Below are 23,969 nucleotides of genomic sequence, written 5' to 3'. Positions count from 1 at the left end.
TTAGAGACATTTATACACCAATGGGCCCAAATCATTTCTTTTACAGATTAGATTCCTGATAGTTCAGGGTTATCAAGGTTGTGTTAGCTACTGTCCTCAATAAGCAAAAAGGAAACTGATCCCAGTGGGAATCTCTATGTAATGCCTTCAGATACAACTTCTCCCAGTTGTAAGGATGACATCCCTATCTCTCCACTTTCACTTGGGGCCAGCTCACTCTCAGGCATCCAATTCCCTGGGGGTGAATTTTCTTCTAGAAGAGTCCAGGGAGAGGGGTAAAGGGTGGGAGGCCAGTTCAGCCAGAGAGATATTCGGAAAAGGGAAGGGGAGGAAAAGGGGCTGGATCCAGCCTGGGGGTCTCTCCCTGGTTTCCTCAGACAGCCCTGGAGGGAGGACTCAAGGACCCAGTTTGACGGAGGGTCCAGTGCAGGAGGAAAGGGGTCAGTGCGGAGTCTCAGGTCACCAGGCTTGGCAACCAGGAACTCAGCCCTCGAGGTCAGTGTCTGGGGTAAGGAACCTAGCCTTGAGGATTCCCCAGGTCCCTGGAGTTTCACTTCTCCCCACCCCCAACCTCTGTCACAAAGTATGTTCTTCTGCCTGTGGACACATGAGGAGGCCCCAGTTCTAACTTCCACTGAGTTTCTGGAGAAGTCAGACTCACCGCGGTTCTCAGTCACAAAGTTGGCGCGGACAGGCCGGGATTCCTAGGATTCTAGTCTTCCCAGACCCCGAGGCCCCGGGTCATGAGGCCCCGGGTCCACCTCCTGCTGCTCTCAGGGCCCTGGTCCTGACCCAGAGCCAGGCAGGTGAGTGCGGAGTCGGGAGGGAAAAGGCCTCTGTGGAGGGAGGAGCGAGGGGACCGCCCTTGGGCGACGCCAGAACCATGTCCTTCCGCCCCAGTCCTGACCCCCCTCCCCCGCCTCCTGCCCCCTCATCTCCCACCACTACAACCCGGCCCTGCTCCTCCCGCCGCCCCTTATCGGTCCACGAGCCCCTCACCCCTCACCTGTCACCCCCTCCCCGCCCCCATCGACCCCGGACCCGGGCCCGCGCGGGGAGGGAGGGGGTCGGTGGTCTCAGCCGCTCCCCGCCCCCAGGCTCCCACTCCCTGAGGTATTTTCACACCGCCGTGTCCCTGCCCGGCCGCGGGAAGCCCGGGTACATCGCCGTCGGCTACGTGGACCACATGGAGTTCGTGCGGTTCGAGAGCGACGCAGCGAACCCGAGGGCGGAGCCGCGGGTGCCGTGGATAAAGCAGGAGGGGCCGGAGTATTGGGACCGGGAGACACGGAGCGCCAAGGGCACCGCACAGACTTACCGAGTGGACCTGCGGACCCTGCACGGCTACTACAACCAGAGCGACGCCGGTGAGTGAGTGACGCCGGGCCCGGGTCGCAGGTCACGGGTCCCCTTGTCCCCACAGCCGCGTCGCCCCGAGTCCCCGGGTCCGAGCTTCACCCCGAGGCGGCGGCGGGACCCGCCCGACCCTTAGACCCGGGACAACGCTTAGGGACTTGCTCTGGCTTTCAGTTTAACTCAATGACCAGTCACTGCCAGTGGAGGTTACTGGGACTTGGCTAAGTGAGCGTGCAGACTGCGGAGGGGGATTAGGGTGGAGCCTCTCCTCAGGGTGGGGGCTGATCTGGAGGGTGGGGCCAGTGTCTCACTCTCCAGAGGATGTCTTGCTGCGACTTGGGGCAAGACAGGCGCTTCCTCCTTAGGTGTGAGCAGCTAGCGTATGATAGGCCAATTACCTTGCCCTGAACAAACACCTGCGCTCCTGGAGCGCGGCAGACACCTTGGCTCAGATCACCCAGCGCAATTTGGAGGAGGCCGGTATGGCGGACCACGTCAGGGCCTACGTGGAAGGGGAGTGCGTGCAGTGAATCCACAGGTACCTGGAGGTATGACATCTCTCGGATCTCCTGTCGGGGTAGGGCTGTTCCACCAGCTGGTGTCCCAAAGGAGGGGAGGAGAATGGGATTGAGGTGAGAATACCCCCCTCCCATGGCTCCAGAGAGGGAGAAGTCTCCCTGGTTTCGACGTCCTTTACCAAAGAGCGACTGTTTCAGGGGTTACCTCTCCTCTCAGGGACAATTAAAGAATCCAGTCTCTATGGATTAGAGGGGAGATATCTCTGAAATAACTGATCTGCAGTTCCCTTTGACAGTGGCTGCAGCTTTGGGTACCACGAGGGACTTTCTCTTTCAGGCCTTGGTCCCTGTTCCACACCTAATATCTTTGGAGGTCTGACTCCAGCTTTTCTGAGTCTCTCAGCCTCCACACAGGTCAGGACCAGAAGTCTCTGTTCTCCCTCCCAGAGACTTGGAGCCTCCTACCCTGGGCTGTATCACCCTGATTGTAGAACTTTCTAAGGAAGAGATTGTCCCAGATCCCTGGTCCAGGCTGGTGTCTGGGTTTTGCACCCCCTCCCCGACCCCAACTGTCCTGTCCATTCTCAGGATGGTCACATGAACACTACTCAAGTGGCCTATGGGAAGTACTTTAAAGTTCCTGAATTTTCTGACCCTTCTTCTCAGATCCCCCACAGATACATGTGACCCACCACCCAATCTCTGAACTTGACGTTGACTGTGATGTCATGTTGAGGTGTTGGGCCCTGGGCTTCTACCTGGTAGAGATCACTCTGGCCTGGCAGCAGGATGGGGTGGACCAGACCCAGGACACGGAACTTGTGAAAACCAGGACTGCAGGGGGGTTAGATCTTTCAGAAGTGGGCAGTCCTGGTGTGACCACTGAACAGTGTGTGGCATGATGGGCTGCCCAAGTCCCTCACCCTCAGATGGAGTAAGGAGGGGGATTAGGGTGGAGCCTCTCCTCAGGGAAAGCTAGAGCCCTTCTGGAGCTCTCCAGCAGGATCAGGGCTGAGACTTGGGGCCGGGGCCCCTCACCTTCCCTTCCTTCCTTAGAGCCACCTTCTCAGTCCAGCACCCCCATCATGGGAATTGTTTACCTGTTTCTCCTTGGATCTGTGATCGCTGGAGCTGGGGTGGCTGGAATTGTGATCTGAAAGAAGGGCTCAGGTATGGAAGGGGGCTGGGTCTGAGTTTTCTTGTCCCACTGAGGGGTTTAAAGTCCCAGGTAGAAGATTTTCTGTCTTCTGCCTCTTTATAGGAGGCATCATCTATACATGTGCTGACCCAACCTGGGCCCTTAGCTCTAACACTTGTTCTTTTCTAAAATATATGTAAAGATGAAGGGCAGATTTTTCACCCTGATGATTCTGGTGATGGGGACCTGATTCCTACCTGTTCCAGGTCAGAGGAGAAAGTCCCTGCTGAGGGCAGACCTCTAGGAGAGCAGTTGGTCCAGTCCCTGCACATTTTCTTTACTCTTGTTTCCTGATCCTGTCCCCAATCTGGCATCACAGTTCTAGAAACATACTTGGGGTCCAGGACTAGTCCACTCTTCTAGGACCTGATGACCCTGCCTCCTCCCTGGCCTCTCACAGGACATTTTCTTCCCACCTGAGATAAAGGATGGAGCTATGCTATGAATTGGAATCAACTCCACGGCAACAGGTATGATCGGATTGCAAGTAAGCATGGAGGGGAAGGAGCTGATCCTTAAGAACCTTGGGACAGTATAGACGGGAGCCTATGGTGGTGCCCAACCATTCCATGATTCCTCTTGTGGGCTCTGGCCAGATCTTGTTTTGTTCTTCTCCAGACAGTGGCCAGGCCTCTGATGTCTCTCACGGTTTCTAAAGGTGAGACCTGGAGGGCCTGACATGGGGGAGGAGTTGGGGCAGAGGGGACATGACTGAATTATGGGGATTCTCTGAATTTGGAGATTTTGAGCTTATGTGGGGTGTCTGGAGTATCAACACTAACCTGAATTTGTTCATGATTACTTTCTTCTGTAGCATGAGACAGCTGCCTTGTGTGGGGCTGAGTGATAGAAGATTTGTTCACATCCCTCTTTCTCATTTCAAGAGCCCCTGGCTTTTCTTTCTACAAAGAGCATCTGAAAGTGTCTGTGTTCCTGTTAACATAATGTGAGGATGTAGTGAGACTAGCCCACCCCTGCCCACTAGGAATCCCTCCTGGCACTGTCCTGTGTCCCTTCCCTGATTGGTGTCCCTGTTCCAGTAGAGGTGGGGTTGGGATGTCTCCATCACTGTCATAACTTCGTGTTGCTCTGAGTTGCAACTTCTCATCTCTATTGAAAATCAGAATCTGGGAATGAATTTGTTTTTGCAGATTTTTTCCATGAGGTGGGTTGATGGGTTAATTAAAGGAAAGGAAGATAAATGAAGATCTGAGAACCTTCCTAAACCAGCATCTTGCTGTGCTGAGTCTGTTGCAGACGAGGACAGGAGAAGTCATGGAGGAGTTGAACGTGGATGGGGCCTGTGCCCAGTCAGGCCTCTGCTCAGCTCAGGACAGCACGGGCTTTGACATGGCTACTCCCTGGCTGTGTCATTTTTACTGCTCTGTTGTCCTTGTCCCTTCAATAGAAGCTCGTCCCCTCAGGACCAGTGATCATAGGGACTCTGATGTTGCTTGGGCCTTGTCCTGTCTGCAGAGCTGTGGGCAGCAAGAGCTTTGTGCAGTTGGGTCTGCCTGCGCTCAGGTCCAGTCTGGCCCTCAGCCACCTTTTGCATGTTGGTTTTTTGTGTCTTTGTAGTTACGGAGTATTATGCCTGCTCTGAGCCCTGGTGGTACAGCGGTTGAAGCACTTGGGCTAACCGAAAGGTCGGGAGTTTGAGCCCACCAGCCCACTCCATGGGAGAGAAATGTGGCAGTCTACTCCTGTAAAGATTTACAGCCTTGAAACCCTATGAGGCAGTTCATCTCTGTTCTATAGGCTCACTATAGTCAGAATTGGCTGGATGGCAGTGGGTTTGGTTTTTTTGGGTTTTATGCCTATTCTAGTTCTTGTGTATGAGTTCTGTTCTCATTCTGTCTGGATGTCCCTGTCTCTGACAGCAGCAGAAGTTCTTTTTCCTGTCATTGTCCTCTGTGGTATTGAGAGATGAATGAATTTTCAGACTTGTCCAGCTCTTCTCCTCCTAGAACTGTTCCCTGGATTGGTCTTTTCATCTTTTCCCCAAACTTTTTCAAGGAAGTAGATTCTGGAATCAGCGGAGAAGAGGGATCTGATAATTTTTCATCTTAGATAAATTCCTTTGGTCTGAGGCTACATTGATAAAGACACTATCTTTAGAACAGGGAGGTGCTCTACACTACACTGATCATTCATTCTACTGACATTTGTTGAGTGTTGGCTAGATGACACACTATTTTTGCATCTGGGAAACATCAGTGAACTAAAAATGCAAAAAAAATTGTCAGCTTTGTGGAGCATGTATTTTAGTGGGGAGAGGCAGGTTATGGAGTATAAGCATAGCAATAAGGAAAGTGTTTATGCTAGAAGGTGGTAAGTGCTATGGGAAAATGACACAGAGTGTGGGTATGTGGGGAGAGGGAAGATGGCTGTTCAAACTTGGGTAGTTGGCATGGGCTTCATTGAGAAGGTGACCTTTGAGGAAAGATTTGGGGGATGAAGGAATTGGCCATGAGGATGTCTGGGATTATCTTCCCAGGCAGGGAACATCCAGTGCAGACGCACCAGGGCAGGGCTGTGTCTGCGTTCTGGGAGCAGTGAGAAGGCCAGTGTGGTTGCAGCAGAGTCATTGAGATGAGGTCAGAGGTGCTGCCAGATTGTGTAGGGCCTGAGGGTGTGGGAAGAGTTCTGACTTTTACTCTGAATGAGATGGGGAGTTACAAGACAGTTTTGAGCCAAAGAGAGATATGGCGTGGCTCCTTTTTTAAAAGAATCACTCTGGCTTCTGTACTGAGAATAGAATTAAGAGGCAAGGGGTGAGCGAGGCAGTAGGAAATCTGAGAAATATGTGCTGCATTCCAGCTAGAGATGTTGGTTGCTTTGCCTGGGTGTGAGCAAAGAAAACAGTGAGAAGTGATTGGATTCTGTATATGGTTTGATGCTGAATGTTATAGGACTTCTTAATGGATGAAATTTGGGGTATGAGAGAGAGGAGTCAAGGAGGACACCCAAATTTTTGGTCTGTGCAAACAGGAAGATGGAACTTGTGATGGTTAAGATTGTGTGTGAACTTGGCTGGGCCATGATTCTCAGTGTTTTGGCAGTTGCATAATGCTGTGATCACTTCCTGGTTGAGATGTGATACTTGATCACCCCCTTGATGGGATCTACTGTGGTACAGGCAAGGGCGGGGCCTGTGGCCGCTCACCACACCCCTCAGCCTTCATGTTTTTGCCCTTCGTCACCTGGCTTTTCCTACTCGCCTTGCCTGGGCTTTTGCTCATTCCAGATCCTGTAGCTGGCTTCTCTTCCTCTGACCTCTGTTTCTTGGGACTTGAGCTGCCAGTTTGCCTGTGATCTTGCCTGCCGATCTTGAAGTTCTTAGATCTTCACAGCCTGTATACAACAACCCTGCTCTCCAGCCTGCAGATCCTGGGTTCTCCTGCCCCTACGGCTCTGTGATTCAGGAGGAGTCTTTTTCCTGCCTCAAGGACTAGGGATGTTACAGCCTCTAAAAACCATGTGAGCCACTTCCTTGATATAAATCTCTCTCTACATTTATTTATACACTTTACTGGTTTTGCTTCTCTACAGAACCCAGCCTAAGACAGAGCTGATGTCAGCAGAGATGGCTAAGACTCTGGAAGGAGCATACTTAAGAAGAGGGCATCACAGGCATTCGGTTTCAGAAATGTTATATCTGAGATGTCTATCAGAGATGTAAGTAAGTTTTTTGAGTTGGCAGTTGAATATATGAATCTAGACTTTAGGGGAAAATCTAGGCTAGAGAAATAGATTTGGGAGGTGACATCATATGAATGCTATTTAAAGATCTGAGTATGGAAGAACTCACCAAGGGAGTGATTATCTATAGAAGAGAAAGGAACAAAGACTGAACCGTGGACTGTTCAGTGCTAAGCAGTCTGATAAGACCACGCTCCAAGAGCCAACTGGAGGGTTCAGTACTGTGTTTATAAAGCACACAGATCAGGGAGTTTAAACTGTATTGTGCACAAGAATCACCTGGAAATTGCATTAATATTTGAAAGATTTGGTGTTATGGATTGAATTGTTTCCCCCAAAAATGTGTGTCACCTTGGTTAGGCCATGATTCCCAGTATTGTGTGATTGTCCACCATTTTGTCCTCTGATGTGATTTCCTTATGTGTTGTAAATACTACCTCTGTGATGTTAATGAGGCAGAATTAGAGGCAGTTTTTTTTATGTTAATAAGACAGGACTCAATCTACAAGATTAGGTTGTGTTTTGAATCAATCCCTTTTGAGATGTAAAAGAGAGAAGCCAGTAGAGAGACAGGGGGACCTCCTGGCACCAGAAAGTAGTGCCAGGAGCAGAGAGCATCCTTTGGACCTGTAGTACCTGAGCTGAGATGCTCCTAGACCACAGGAAGATTGATGACTGGACTTTTCCCCAGAAGCAACAGAGAGAAAAAGTCTTCACCTGGAGCTGGCACCGTGAATTTGGACTTCTAGCCTCCTAGACTGTAAGAGAATAAATCTCTGTTTGTTAGAGCCATCCACTTGTGATATTTCTGTTGTAGCAGCACTAGATAACTAAGACATCTGGAGTAGAGCATGAGATTCTATACTTGTTAACAAGGTTCATGCTGATGCTGCTGGTCTTCAGATTAGTCTTCTAGTAGCAAGAATGTAGACCAGGAATTCCCAACATGGATATGTATCAGCCTCAACAGTAGTGTTTGTTAAGTAAGGAATTCCTGGATCCTGTGCCCAGTATGGAAACCCTGGTGGCATAGTGGTTAAGTGCTATATCTGCTAACCAAAAGATCTTCAGCTCGAATCCACCAGCTGCTCCTTGGAAACTCCATGGGCAGTTCTACTCTGTCCTATACGGTTGCTATGAGTCGGAATCAACTCAACAGCAGTGGGTGGGTGGGTGTCCAGTATGGAGCCCTGTTAGCACAGTGGTTAAAAGCTTGGTTGCTAACCAAAAGGTCCAACGTTTGAATTCACCAGCTGCTCCTTGGAAATTCTGTGGGGCAGTTCTACTCTGTTCTATAGGGTTGGAGTCAACTTGATGGCAATGGGTTTGTTTTTTTTTTGGTTTTCAGTTCCCAGTATGGAGACCTGGTGTCCCAGTGATTAAGAGCTTGGCTGCTAACCAAAAGGTCGGCAGTTCAAATCCATCAGCTGCTCCTTGGAAACCCTATAGGGCAGTTCTACTCTGTCTTATAGGGCAGCTATGAGTCAGAATCGACTCGACAGTGGGTTTTTTTTTTTTTTTTTCCCCATGGGTGGCCAGTTTTCTGGTGTGTTCTGGGAGAGGTTTGTGTAGGTTGTAACAAGCTCTATAAGTACTCCTGGGGCACTGGCTGGGGATCAAACCTGGGTATCCTGCATGGAAGCAAGAATTCTACCACTGAACCACTAATGCCTCTCTGAAGTCTTATAGACCTGTGTTTTTTAACGTTTGTAAGAGAGAAAGATGAGTCCCTGGGTGGTGCAAATGGTTAAGCATTTGACTAAATGGTTGGCGGTTTAAACCCACCCAGAGGAGCCTCAGAAGACAGGCCTGGAGATATGCTTCCAAAAGGTCACAGCCTTGAAAACTCTATGGAGCAGTTCTACTCTGTACACACGGGGTCACCATGAGTGGGAATTGACTCAACAGCATCTCACAACACCACCACCACCCAGAACATACAAAGAACTTCTATGATTCAACGATAAAAAGATAATTAACCCACTTAAAAAATGTGCAAAGGATTTGAATAGATGTTTTTCCAAAGAAGACACACATTTCTTCAAAGAAGATATACAGTAGGCACACAAAAAGTTGCTCAACATCCTTAGGCATTAGGGAAATACAAATCAAAACCACAACGTGATGTGATACCAGTTCACTCCCACAAAAACTAAAAATCCAAACCCACTGCCTTCAGTTGATTCTGACTCATAGCGACCCTGTAGGACAGAGAAGAACTGCCCCATATGGTTTCCAAGGAGTGCCTGGTGGATTTGAATTGCCGACCTTTTTGTTAGCAGCCATAGCTCTTAACCACTGTGCCACCAGATTTTCCCCACTCCCACTAGGATGGCTAAAAGAAAATAACAAGTGTAGACAAAAATGTGGAGAAATTGGACCCTCTTACATTTCTGGTAGAAATACAAAATGGTGTAATTGCTGTCGAAAACAGTTTAATATTACCTCAAAATAAACATAGAATTATCATATGACCCAGCAATGCCACTCCTAAGTATATGCACAAGAAGATGGAAAACATATGTTTGCACAAAAATGGGAACAAAAAACCTGTGAGTGTTCATAACATGATTTTTCATAGTAGTAAAAAAGTGAAAACAACCTAAATGCCTGAAAACTGATGAGTGGGTAACAAAATATGGTACATCCATACAATGGAAAGTTATGTAGCCATAAGAAGAAGAAAGTATTGATACATGCTCTAACATGGATGAACTTGAAAACGTTATACTAAGTGAATGAAACTCTCTATGTAATAGGTGTCCAATTTGAAAATGATTCCATTTATATGAAATGTTCAGAATAGGCAGATTCATGCAGACAGAAAACAGCATTTGAAATAAAGAAAGTAGATTAGTGTTTGCCAGGGGATGGGAGGAAGTGGGGAATTGGGAATGACTGCTAACAGATCCTAGTTTATTTTGGGGGTGATAGAAATTTTCTGGAATTCGATAGGGGTGTTTGTTGCACAACATTGGTGAATATACTAAAAATCCACTACACTGTTCACTTTAAGATGGTGAATTTTGTTGTGTGAATTTCATCTCAGTTAAAAATCACAAAAACATATATCAGCTATAGAAGACCTGACTAATACCCATAACCCATTGTATCTATCTGTGTGCCTGCCTGCCTGCCTGCCCGCTGGCCCACCCACCAATTTGCCTATACCTAACCCCACACCAAAAATCAAATACACAATTTTCTGAAGTACAACTTGAGATACTAGATAAAAAATTATTCCAAGTATTAGGCTATAAATCAAGTCTCAGAACATTTCAAAGCTATTTCACAGAGACAGCATCTTATAACTTCAATGCGTGAAATATAAACATGACAATAATGCCCTCACCAAATGATTGTTACAGAAATTTGCAAAAGAACATACTCCCAAATTCAGAGTTTAAAACAGAAAATAAGAGAATAGTTAGCAGTCACAATGATGAAAATGTTAAATATAAAGCATTAAAGTTTATGATGGTAAATCAGTTTATTAGAAACACCCAATCTTTAATAAATTAATGAGAGAAAAAACTGAGATGTAAGCTGGTTGTTTGAGAAGACAAACCTCTAGCAGCGGTGACTGACGTAAAAGAGAGATAGCATAAATAAGATTGTGGAAAAAGACATAATAGGTAGCATGGCTACTGTACATGCAATATTAACAAATAGAGAAAGGTAAAGAAGTTTTGAATCACTTGCATGTTTTTGGAAATTGTTACATGTCAAGGAAATAGTCAAGAAATATATGAAACTTCTTCACACTCCTTTTCCACTGTGATGGTTAATGTTATGTGCCAACTTGGCTAGGCCCTGATTCTCAGTTGTTTGGCAGACACTATGTAATCATCCTCCATTTCATGATTTTATATGAGCAGCCAATCAGTTGGAAGGGAGTATTTTGGGGGGTGTGGCCTGCATCCAATATATAAATGGATGTTCTGTCAAAGCGCTCTCTCGATCCTGCACTTTTCTATTCTGACTGCAGATTTTTAGAATGTGAGAAGTCTTCAGCCTGCCACCTGACCTGCAGATTTTGGATTTGTCAGTCCCTGCAACCACATGAGTCAGGAGAAATCTTCAGCCTGCCACTTGACCCATGGGTTTGGGGACTTGCCAGCCGTCACAATTGTGTGAACCATTTCCTTAAATAAATCTCATATTTAAATGTACACTTCACTGATTTTGCTTCTCTAGAAAGTCCAGCTTCTCTAGAAAACATCCACCAAACACACCCACTATCAAAAATATTCTTCCTACTGTGATGAGTACAATAAGTTTTCAGTACATTAAGTTTTGTGGGAGACTGTGGTTGTTGTTAGGTGCCGTCGAGCTGCATGTGGGAGACTATATATATTTAATTTCAAATTCTTGTTTATTACCTACATAAACTTGTTTTCACTGTGCTGTTGATACATTTTTCTATGTGTAAATGTTATCTATGAGTTTAATACTGGTATAGAATGCACTATACCACACTTTTTTTTTCCTCATTGAATACTGTTCCCTTAGTGTCACATGGTCAAGAATGAATTAAAGTCATTGGATGAAGAATAAACACTGCACTTGATTCTCTTTCTGGACTTACTATTCTGCTCCATTGGTCTGTCTATTTATGTACCAGTAACACATTATTTTAGTGACAGAAACTTTATAAAACGTTTTAGTTTTTGGCAGGGCTGGATGGCCGCTTCTCAATTTGGTCCTCGGTTTTTAAGGATTTCCTGATTGTTCTTATTTATTTTCTCATATGAACTTTATAATCAATTTATCTAACTTGAGACAAAAAACTCCACTTGTTGGTGTTTTTATTAGGGTGTTTTAAATTTATAAATTAACTCTGTGAGACAGCTGTGTAATTTATCTTCCTACCCCAAAACATTGTGTGTCCTTCTATCTGCTGGCAGCAGTCAAGAAGTCAAATCTGCTGCAAAAGATCTCTTTAAATTGTTAATAAGCAAAGATACCACTTTAAGGAGTAAGGTGAATCTGACCCAAACCATGGTGTTTTCACCATGCGTGTGAAAGTTGGACAATGAATAAGGAAGATAGAAGAAGAACTGATGCCTTTGAATAATGGTGTTGGTGAGGAATACTGAATATACCACAGACTGCCAAAAGAATGAAAAAAAAAAATCTGTCTTGGAAGAAATACAACCAGAATGCTCCTTAGAAGCAAGGACAGCAAGACTACGTCTCACATACTTTGGACATGTTATCGGAGGGACCAGTCCCTGGAGGACATCATGCTTGGTAGAGTAGAGGATCAGTGTAAAAGAGGAAGACCCTCAATGAGATGGACCGACACAGTGGCTGCAACAATGGGCTCAAGCATAACAATGATTGTGAAGATGGCACAGGACTGGGCAATGTTTCATTCTGTAGTACACAGGGTTGTTATGAGTCAGAACTGACTGGACGGCACCTAACAACAACAACATCCAAAAACATTGTATGTCCTTTTTTTTTGTATGTCCTGCTATCTGTTCAAGCCTATTTTGTAAATTTAGGAGCGTTTTAAAGTTTTCCTCTTACAGAATTTTACACTTTTTTATTGAAAAAAAAAATTTAAAGACATTTTGTTAGTGTTGTATGTAGGGTGATCTCTTTAAAAATTTGAAACTTGTTATAGGTTGTTTGTAGAAAGGCAATTGTTTACTGTTTGGTAATTTGTAGTCTACTAATTTATAAAATTATATATATATATAGTAGTTTTCCAAGGCTTCTCTTGTGTATTTCAATATGTAATTACATAACCTAGAAATAGAGATAGTGTTAACCCTTTCTTTTTTATTCTGTTGTCACTAAGTGCTTGTTATTGTCTAATTGCATTAGGTAATATCTTCTAAATAATGTCAGATAATAATGGCAATAGTAGGAATCCTTGTATTGTTCCTAAGTCAGCAGGAATACATTCAGTGTTTCTTCATTAAAATCAACTGCCCACTTTTTACCTGAGGTGTATGTATGTGTTTATGTTAGAAATAATATTTTTTTTAACTTAGCAAGAACTCTTGAATTTTGTCAGATAGTATTTCAGCATCTATGGGGAATATAACAGATTTTTTCCCGCTTAGATTTTTCTAATGATGAATTACAGGTAGTCTTCAACTTATGACATATTTGAGTTACAATGAGCCTCACTTAGGACCGTCTTTGTTTTGTTGTTATTCATCTTATCCTTTGTAATATGCACTACACACAACGTTGCAATGCATAATTTGCAGATGTTATCATTCTCAGATGTTCACTTGCAGATGTTCAATATTATGATTTACTCTTCAAAACACTGCCGTACAGTAGGCTATGAAAACTAAAAAAAAAAAAGGAAGTGTTCGACTTACATCACAACCAACTTACAAAGGAGTCATTTTAAGTCAGGAACTACCTGTATATTAGTGTATTTATCTTAAAGTGCACTATCATCATCTTCCTGCAATAAACTCCACTAGGTCGTAATGATTTATTTTTTAAAATTGTATAGTTTGTTTCTGTTTGTTAATATTCATGAAAGATGTGTGTACTGACATTCATAAGGGAAAATGGTCCGTAGTTTTCTTTTTTGTTTAATTTTTCTTAGATTTTGCTATCAATCATATTCTCAATAAAATAAATTTGAAATTTTTCCTTATTTTTCTATGCTTTGGATACTTTAGTTAGCATTGGGATTGTCTGATCCTTAAATATTTGGAGGAATATCCTGTGAATCTTCCATGGGGTTCATATTTTTCTTGGGGAAGCTCTTTAATAACTTTCTCTATTTCTTTATGAAAATTGATCTGGTTAAACTTTCTGTACTGGGTTGGATTTTAGTAAATTATATTTTTGAGAAAATCATCTTCTTTTTTGTTGTCAGATTTATTTGCACAGTGTCTTAGTTATCTTTCGTTGTTGTTGAGTTGATTCCGACTCATAGGACTCTATAGGACAGAGTAGAGCTGCCTCCTAGAGTTTCCAAGGAGCACCTGGTACATTTGAACTGTCAACCTTTTGGTTAGTAGCCATAGCACTTAACCAGTACACCACAAACCCTCGTGGCGTAGTGGTTAAGAGCTATGACTGCTAACTAGAAGGTCAGCAGTTTGAATTCACCAAGGCGCTCCTTGGAAACCATACAGAGTAGTTCTACTCTGTCCTATAGGGTTGCTATGAGTCAGAATCAACTTGGTTTTTTTCTTAGTTATCTAGTATTGCTGTAACAGAAATACCATAAGTGAACAGCTTTAACAAACAGAAATTTATTTTCTCACAGTTTAGGAGAATAGAATTCTGAATTCAGGATGCCGGCTCTAGGGGAAGCGTTTCTTTTTCTGTGGGCTCTGGAGGAAGGTCCTTGTTTGTCTCTTTGAGCTTCTTTCTGCTCCTGGGTCATCTTCATGTGGCTTGGCTCTCTCTTCCCTCATCTCTGATTCTTTTGGTTGCTTGTTTAATCTCTTTTTCATCTCAAAAGAGATTGATTTAAGACACTTCTACACTAATCCTTCCTCATTAACATAAAGACAATCCATTCCCAAATGGGATTATAACCACAGGTATAGAAGTTTTTTTTTTTTTTTTTTTTTATAGAAGTTAGGGTTTACAACACATATTTTTGGGGGACACAATTCAATCTGTAAGGTGGAGGGGGAGAGCTTGCACTCGGGAGGAGGAGGAGACTGGGGTAGTGACATTCCTCAATAAGACTGTCTCTACAAGGGTCCCTGACTTGGCAGTTAAACGTTAAGCCAAGGAAATGGTCCCTACAGGGGCCCCTAACTTGGTAATTAAATGATAAGCCAAGGAAATAGTCTCTACAGGGGTACCTGACTTGACAGTTAAACATTAAGGCAAGGAAATAGTCTCTACAGGGGTCCCTGGCTTGGCAGTTAAACGTTAACAGGGAGAGGTAGGAGAAAACAGGTATAAAGCCCCAAGAAAATGACTGTATCGAGGCACTCTGACTCTTTATCTGAGTAGCCCGCTTGACACTCCCTAGTCAAGTGTACTTTTGCTACTAACCCTCTGTTAGCTAATAAACCTCTGCTTGCTTGGCACTATTTGTCTCAGTGTTTGAATTCTTTCCTACACTGAAGACAAGAGCCGAGGCTATTCTCTGGTAACATCTTCTGGTGCTGTGACTCGGATCAAAAACTTCCTCCTCCTTTGTCCAGAAAGTGGGGACTCCACCTCAGAGCGTGGGCTCCTTTGTCCTTTCCAGCCCTGCGCTGAGGTACCCCTACCTCTACGTGTGTGTGTTTTGTTTCTTTTTCGGAGGGAGATCTGAGAGGTGCTAGAAAGATTTGTCTGTGCTTGGCCTATTAACAAGAAGATGGTAATAATGAGTGTCTGAATCTTTCAGACTCTGAAGAAAAGAGGCACTTTCTCTGCTTTGCAGAGGTGTCTGAGTCAAACCCAAGACACGCAGGGGCCTCACAGGGACTTCCAACTTCCCTTAATTAACAACCAGGGTCATCTGGGGACGCACACATGAGGGTTGGCCGCCCAGCACTCTGAGCCCTTCTGACTGTCTTAGACAACAGGGAGAGAAACTGAGACACATAAGAGAAGCGTCGGCGAACTAGAGGGGTCACACTCTCTAGGAGTCCTGATCACAAAGCAGCATATTTTCAGCCCAGAACACCTGACCCCCACTAACCTCAGCAATAGTCATGCCAAGTCAGCAAGTCTCTTTAAGGGACCAGTCACCCATCTACCTTTTGCACCTCTCAGCCCCAATACTTCCATGTATATCGTCCGTGTATGCTTTGCAAAAGGGATCAGTGCTGTATTTGTAATAGGCTAAGGGATAATTGTTCTGGTGAAGGACCTCTCTCCCTTTCCTGTTTATACTGCCATTGTGAAGCTAAACACAGGAGACCTTTTCTTGATCAGCTCCTCCTGCTTTCATGTTATAAAGGAATGAACAGGGACACACTGGTCTGCCTTATCGAATTAAGAATATTAAGATTATTCATTAGATTAACTGAAGTTGTATCTGGTACCCCCCTTACAAAGACTCTGAATGCCTGAGAGTATACAAAGAAGTGGGCTGCAAGAGTCTATTTTATGACAGTCCTGCATGCCCTTATTCCCTCTTTTGGTGTCCAGAAACAATTCATAAAGTATACACGGAAGGGTGGATGTGAGGAACAGGTTTGTTGGTTCTGCAGAGAAAAAGAAAGGAGGGGCCCAGAAAATGATAAGATTACCCCCCCTCGGGTATGGACAGAAGAGGGGCTCCCAAAAATGCTAAATCATCTCCTATGCCCAATTCCAAGGGACCCCCAAACTATGTGGTGTGTCAGGGGGCAAGGCAATCAAGATGTCAGCTTCAATGGATAGCAAAGTTTGCCAATGAAATGAAGACTTCTCAGACAGAGGCACAAAGGACCCCCATCCTAAAGTCGCTGGCAGGGTTTACAATAATCAGTTTCTTGGCAGAACAAGGACATCACAAATACATAGGTTCATGTCCCGTCTAAGCTGCAGACGAACAAAGACCCCTAGGACAGAGGCAGTAGGAAGTTTCTAGGCAAGAAACTTCAGGTGAGGGCTACACAGTAAGGCTAGTTAATTCTAGAAGCCCAGGCCTGAGAATGGATACCTTCTCAGGGCAGTGATTTAACATGGGGGCACAGGAGACGTCCTACCCCCTATGACTCACTCTGTTCCTTTCCAGATGGGAAACCAAAACTCGGTACCACCGGCCTAGCCTCTGGGGTGTATCCTCAAAAATTGGGACAGGTTTGACCCTCAAACCCTGAAGAATAAGAGATTAGTCTTCTTTTGTAACATGGTGTGGCCTCAGTATAAGTTGGGAAATGGAGAAATCTGGCTAGAACAGGGCAGTCTAAATTACCATACCATTCTACAGCTAGATCTGTTTTGGTGCAAACAAGGCAAATGGACAGAGGTCCTTTATGTCCTGGTTTTTATAGTCTTAAGGGAAAATCCAGAACTGTGTAAAAGTGTTAGACCCCACAGTTCTTGCCATCATTACAAACCAAACAATGGACACCTTAGACCCAAACCCTACCAACCTTACAACCCTACCCTTAGACACCAAAGAAATGTCTGTTCCTCCTACTCCTTCCTACTCCAATTCCTCGCCCACAGCACCTTCACCACCCTACCTGTGCCCCCTTCAAGAAGTAGCTGGCCCTAATGGACCAGTCAGGGTACAAGTTCCCTTTTCAATGCAGGACTTAGGAAAGCTAAAAACAGAGCTAGGATGTTTCTCTGATGACCCTAAGAACTATACAGAAAAATTTAAGAACTTAACACTCACCTTTGATTTGGGTTGAAAAGACATAATGATAATCTGTAACCAAACGCTCACCCAGGGGGAAAGATTAAATCTCTCTGAGACAGCGAGACGATTTGCAGATGGGCTATATATACAAAACCAACAGGCCTACTCCATGTACACTGCCGCAGTCCCAGGCATAGACCTGGGATGGGATTATAATGCCCAGGGAGGCAGATGGGAGCTAGACCACAGGTTAGTGTGCCTGGTTGATGGAATGAAAGCTTGCAGGATAAAACCTACCAATTTCAATAAACTGGCCACTGTTGACCAAGGGTCCCAAGAAAACCCCAATGCCTTCCTAAAAAGACTAAAAGAAGTCCTCTTAAAGTATACCAATTTAGACCCAAGATCACCAGAAGGAGAACTAGTCTTAAAAGATAGATTTCTAACTCAAACTGCTCCAGACATTAAGCGTAAAGTTCAAAAACAAGGGCTAGGACCCCAAACTCCCTTAAACGAACTATTGAAGGTCTCTTCCTCAGTTTTCTATAATAGAGACCAGAAAGAAGAAGAAAGGCTCCTAGAAAAGGGGAAAAAAAAAAAAAAGAAGAAGAGAAAAGGCAGGCCCGTCTCCTCGCTGCCCTACAGGGCAAGTAGCACCCACTGCCGGCAGGAAGACCCAAAGATACTCCACGTGGTGCGTGTTACAAATGTGGTCAGCTTGGCCACTGGAAAAGGGATTGCTCCTGGAACAAACCACCCCAGAAGCCCTGTCCCAACTGCCAACAGCATGACCCTTGGAGGCGAGACCGCCCTGAGAGTAGAAGGACTCCCAGGCCCGATCCCTCAGTGGAAATGGTCTTAAGCTGACGGGACCCTGGACTCCAAGAGGCTCCCAGTGAGAACACCAAAAGCATCAAGATCGGTGCAGAGGAGGCGAGGGTCACCCTAGATGTAGCAGGAAGGTCAGTAACTTTTCTTTTGGACATGGGAGCCGCCTTTTCCGTACTAACCTCCTATCAAGGACCCCTTTCTTCTAACAAAAGCACAGTTCAGGGAGTAGAAGGGAAACCCATGGTAAAATATTTTACTCCATCATTACACTGTCTGTGGGGTACAACAAACTTCTCACACCAATTTTTAATCCTCCCAGAATGTCCTGTCCCACTTCTAGGGAGGAACATATTAAGTAAGGTAAAAACTCGAGTGATCTTCTCTTTTCTGTGCCGTAACACTTTCACTTGCCCAGCTAACATGGCCCGAGCCTGTCTCCCCGTTTATTAAGCCATTACAGGTAGTCATAAAGGCGCTTACACATACCAAATACAACCAGTTCTGCTAGATTTGTCTACAGGCTTGACGGCAGTCCACAGAAAGCTGACCCGCCTCTTGGCAGGTCTGGGCTCAAACGTCAGGCTTTCTTCACTATACCCTCCTCACCAGAACACAGGGGGTGTTCAAAAGTTACAATAATCAAACTATACACCCTATCACAGGGGCCGTGTACCAAGGAGTACAAATAAGAGGGGACAAAGCCTGTTGTACATTTACTCACTGGGTCCCCAAAGATACTCATATCAGGTAAGATCTCTAAACCGCTCCTGTTACAATGCAACCGTCAAGATAACACACAACCTCAGAAACCTAACTCCATCTTTCCCTGATCCTCCGCCCTTGTCCAGCCGGTTAACCTTCCCCCCGACAATACTTCTTCAGATACACAGGCTACACTGGAGGGTTTTGCCAGGGGAGACCACTGGGTTACGACCATTTGGCCCTTCTGGCCGCTTCCACATGGAAATCTGACAACAACGGAAATACTTGCACCTTGGTACATGAAACTGCCAGAGAAAAGGTTTTCATAGAATCCATCCATAGAATGATCTTCTGGGAAAACAATGCCACCCATAACATTACCCCTGCTTTAGTCCACTAACAGCTGCTGCCCTAGCTGCCACATACTTTTAGGAATATACCTCCACCTTCCAAAAGCCAACTCCATACAATTACATTACACCTCATTAGGTGTATACCATGTCTCAGGTTGTCTTCCATTATCTTCCCGCCTGTATTATGTACATGGAACTACAGCTTATATATGCCTACCCACAAATTGGACAGGACTATGCCCAGTAGGATATGTCCTCCCTCCTGTGTCTTTAGCTGAAGCAGAAGCTCCTATCCCTTTACCTTTAAACCCCCTTATAAGGTGGCAAAAAGAGCAGGGCCCCTAATTCCCATATTAATATGACTTAGCAGTCTTATTGGAACCGCCAGCCTTGCAGCTGGAACCACTGGGGCGCTAGGAACTGCTCAAGTTTATGCAAACCTCTCACTTGAACTAGCCCAGCTGAATACCCAGGTAACAGCCTCTATAACTACTCTACAAATGCAAATAAATTCTTTGGCAGCTGTAGTACTTCAAAATCGAAGAAGATTAGACATGTCGGCGGCTAGCCACGGGGGTATATGTGCCATGCTAGGTGAACAATGCTGTTTTTGGGTGAATCAAACTGACCAAGTCCAAGAACATATCTGCCACTTTTTAAATAAGGCCAGACAACTCCAAACACAAGCTGAACAAAAATAGAACTCTTGGTCATCCGTCTGGTCATGGGGATCTTAGCTAACACCTTTCCTTGGCCCTTTAATGTCTTTGATTCTTCTTTTACTGTTTGGACCCTACCTTCTGAAAATACTAACTCATTTTGTATACTGCAGATTACAAAAGTTTCAATTACAAATGGCTGTAATTCAGACATCATCAAATAATGCAAGTCCCGAAAGCCCTTTGGATCAAGCTGCCCGATGCTTCCATCCTCAGCTCCCGAAGTCAAGCAAACCCCCCATTAGAGAAAAATTGCCTGTCCTAGGGCCAGCTCTAGGCCCCATTGACAGCAAGAAGTAGCTACAGAAGACAGACCACCCCCCTTCAACAACCCCAAAGATTTGGGAGAATGTCATTTGAGGCGGGAAAGATGTAAGGGGGAGAGGAAGAGCTTGCACTTGGGAGGAGGAAGAGACTTGGGAGGAGGTGGTGACATTCCTCAATAAGACAGTCTCTACAGGGGTCCTTGACTTAGTAGTTAAACGTTAAGCCAAGGAAGTGTTCCCTACAGGGGTCCCTAACTTGGTAAGTAAATGATAAGCCAAGGAAATAGTCTCTACAGAGGTCCCTGACTTGGCAGTTAAAAGGTAACAGGGAGAAAAGGGGTATAAACCCCAAGGAAACGACTGTATCGGGGCACTCAGACTCTTTCTCTAAGTAACCCGCTTGACGCACCCTAGTCAAGTGTACTTTCGCTACTAATCCTCTGCTAGCTAATCAACCTCTGCTTGCTTGGCACTATTTTTCTCGGTGTTCGAATTCTTTCCTACACCGAAGACAAGAACCGAGGCTATTCTCTGGTAACAAATCCATAACAGGCAGATTTGTGCAAATTGGTCTTATGACTGAAAAACAGTCTCTGTTATGATGTTTATTTCCATGAACCCAGCTTGCGCCCCTGAGTTGGAGAAGTGCGCCCTCTGCCGGTTCTGTGATATCTGCAGCTGTGAGCTGACTCCCTCTGCTTTCTCCCAGATCATCCTTTGATCTTCACTGCTTTGGTTCATTTTTAACTTATTTTGTATTTGGTGTATCAGGTGACTATTGTCTCTAAAATTTTAAATTAAAAAAAATAAACTTAAAAGAAAGTAAAACATACGTAGACAATGGATGATACAAGAAATAATACTGGAGTCATTATTCCCTGTCCTTGAGCATAACCAATGTGACCCAGCTGGAGCTGGACTCACAAGGACCCACAGGGACACATCAACTGGGCCCTGAGATAAAGACAATAGATGGAACAATCTTGGAAAATATCTTTAGGGAACTTTTCACATAAGCCAGAACAAAAAAGACTCTCCATTCTTTTTCTACTAACATTTAGAGAATAGAAATTTGTTGGACCAATGAAGACCGTCCTGACTCTCAGTTACTGAAACCTGCACCAATGATCTTTAAGAAAAACAATTCAAAATGTAAGATGACAGTTTCTAGTCAATCTGTGAAAAGGCGAAGCTTTCAATGGTTTTGCCCGTTTATAATGCTAACAAATACTGATGACTTCGTAACCTTCCTTGGATTGGGGCAGACATGGCCGTGGCAGCATGGTTGTCTGTTTTCCCATTCTTGCTTACTCTGTAATATTTCCTTGGATTCGGACAGACATTAGCTCTGGCAGCATCCTCGTCTGCTTGTCAACTTTTGTCTTTTTGAATATATGCCTAATAAAACTTTCTTTTTGCTTTACTAAACTTTGTGATTCTTTTCCCCTTACAACAGGTCTTATCACAAAATCTCCACAGAATTCTAATCATGACTCAGATTAAGAAAGAGGTTACCAGCATTTTTCTCATGCATTCTCGGGATACTAACTCCCCCACTCCCGACTAAATTAACCACTATCCTGGTTTAAAATACCATCAATTAGTTTGGTGTGTTCTTGAATTTATATACATGGAATCATTTGATATGTGCTCTTTTGTGTCTGGCTCTTTTTGTTCACTTTTCTTTTGTGTGGGATTCATCCCTTTTTATGTGCATAGCAATAGTTCATCCATTTTCATTACTGTATAGCATTCTATGCTCCAAGTCTCATCTCTCTACCAATAGTGTCTGCCAAAAGCTCTACTCAGCTTCTCAGACTCTCAGCCATCATGCTCAATTTGACAAATGTTTGGAAGCAAAGACTGTTAGCCCATACTGCCTTACATATCCGGGATCTCCCTCTTTCTAAATCTGGCTCCGCCAAGTCCTCAAGGCCCTAGTAGCTCCAGTGCTTTCAAGCAGATGTTCTTACCTCTTGACCAGCTTGTGTAGCTGTTCTTGGAGGAAGGGTTGGTCTGAAACAGTCTAGTTGGCCATCATTGGAGGTGGAACACTGACTAGTTTCTTTTTAGATGCAAAATTTCTGAATCCCTACACCTTTGTTACTTTTGATAGAGCTTTGGTGGTGCAGTAGTTAAAAGTTTGACTGGTAGCCAAAATGTTGGCAGTTCAAATCCACCACCCACTCCTTGGAAACCCTATGGGGGCAGTTCTAGTCTGTCCTACTGGGTCACTATGAGTTGGAATCCACTAGATGGCAATGGGTTTGGTTTTGAGTTTTGGTTACTTTTTTTTTTTTTCTGAGAGGATGGGATGACACGTGCAACAATTAACCCATAAAGTTAGGTCCAGAAATCCAGTAGGAAACGAAAGGTCTCCTAACAGACATTGAACGTCCCCAAATACAGCCCTTCTTTCACTTCTCACAGATGAACAAGGCCTAGTCCAGAGAATTCTATTTTAACTAAGGGCTCAGAGCAGCCTGCTGTGAGGTGAGGGCTACTCTGACTTGTGTTCACAATGTAAAGGTAAACACAGATGGTAGGAATTTCCACAGTTTTAAGGAAGGATGCTGTGTTGTTGTGAGGAAGTCTTGATATTTTAATAGCTGCTAATCTGGTACTTCATTGAGAAATTATTTTAGCCTCTGTCATGGATTGAATTACGTCCCCCCTTCATTTTGTGATTGTAATTTTATGTTAGAGGAGTAGGGTGGGATTGTAACACCCTTACCAGGTCACAGTCCTGATCCAATGTAAAGGAATTTTCCCTGCAGTGTGGCCTGCACCACCTTTTATCTCTCAAAAGATAAAAGGAAGGAGAAGCAAGCAGAGAGTTGGGGATCTTATACCACAGAGAAAGCAGCGCCAGGAGCAAAGTGTGTCCTTTGGACCCGGGGTCCCTGCATCTGAGATGCTCCTCGACCAGAGGAAGTTTGAGGACAAGGAGTCTTCCTCCAGAGCTGACACAGACCGAAAGCCTTCCCCTGGAGCTGATACCCTGAATTTGGACTTTTAGCCTAGTTTACTGTGAGGATATAAATTTCTCTTTGTTAAAGCCATCCACCTGTGGTATTTCTGTTATGGTAGCACTAGATGACTAAGACAGCCTCAATGTTAAATTAAGAGTGGGAGAAGTTACTTAGCCTTGGTGTGTCGTTGTGCATATTCACAACATCAGGGTTTGGATCTACAAGAACTCATTTAGCTGTGACCCTGACCTGTGCCTGCAAACAGCAGCCCCTGTAGCACCATTGCACTCCTGGTCCAGCCACACCTGCATGTGGGCAGCAGTGCTGTGCACAGCTGCTCTCTGTGTGATGGGTACTGTGTCCTGGGTGGTACCCTGGCCAGGTCAGTAGTCGTCAGCATTGAAGTCCTCCTGTTGTAGCCTTAGTGCTGGAATCTGCAGCTACCGCCCAGCTTGACATCCCGGCTCAGCCGCAGTGCATGACACCCCTGTGAAACTTCCCTAGGCTGCAACTCTCCAACCCCTGGTTCTCCGTCAGAACTTGGGTTGCAGAGCTCCTGACTTCAGGGATCGGGGTCGCAAAGAGTAGGGTCTGAGGCGGTCCAGGCTGAAGAATTGGATGGTGGGGTCCTGGCAGGGAGAGAGGCAGGATCCTAGGGTCCATAGGTGCAGGCTGGGGAAGGTGCAGGGGCGGCCCCCACGACCTGAGTGATGGATAGTATGTCACCTGGGAGACATCCCACCACTGAAATCCTTGTGGCTGCAATGGTGTCCAGCCTCCAAGCCATGTCCCACCCACAAGACACTGGGGCCACTTCCCCTGGAGCAGTGATTCCTGTTCTGGAAGGCAATGAAGAGATAACTGAGGCCGTGACTGTGGGCCAATGTGGCTCAAGAACTTCCTACGGTCTTGCTCCAATTTCCTTAGATTGCCTGGTGGTCTAGGATTGTTTGTTGGTCTAGGTCCAACAAACTTTTTCTCCTCTGTTTTTCACTTGAGATCAGACTTGCATATTTGTCTGATGGCTCTCCCAGCCTGTTCTGCCTCCCACCTTATAGTCTTTCACAGATGTTTCCTCTAATAAAATAACTGTTGAGTTTAATCCCGTCTTGGCATCTACT

General features: G+C 44.9%; 1 long non-coding RNA gene and 1 pseudogene across 2 annotated transcripts; both read left to right on the top strand.

Annotated features, from left to right (window-relative positions):
- The first annotated feature begins 476 nt into the window (after nucleotides 1-476).
- LOC135231161 (BOLA class I histocompatibility antigen, alpha chain BL3-7-like) lies at nucleotides 477-1,854 on the top strand (annotated as a pseudogene).
- Nucleotides 1,855-1,999: 145 nt separating this feature from the next.
- Nucleotides 2,000-14,341, top strand: LOC111748672 (uncharacterized). 2 transcript variants are annotated; one of them, XR_010321684.1, is made up of 4 exons: nucleotides 2,000-3,542; nucleotides 3,691-3,730; nucleotides 6,625-6,750; nucleotides 10,763-14,341. It is a non-coding gene; the product is annotated as an uncharacterized LOC111748672 (long non-coding RNA). The 2 variants fall into 2 exon arrangements; XR_002784289.2 differs by lacking the exon at nucleotides 3,691-3,730.
- The last annotated feature ends 9,628 nt before the right edge of the window (nucleotides 14,342-23,969 follow it).

The sequence above is a fragment of the Loxodonta africana genome, chromosome 1, assembly GCF_030014295.1.
Source record: "Loxodonta africana isolate mLoxAfr1 chromosome 1, mLoxAfr1.hap2, whole genome shotgun sequence".
NCBI classification, from domain to species: domain Eukaryota; kingdom Metazoa; phylum Chordata; class Mammalia; order Proboscidea; family Elephantidae; genus Loxodonta; species Loxodonta africana.
This window is presented reverse-complemented; position numbering and strand designations above follow the sequence as displayed.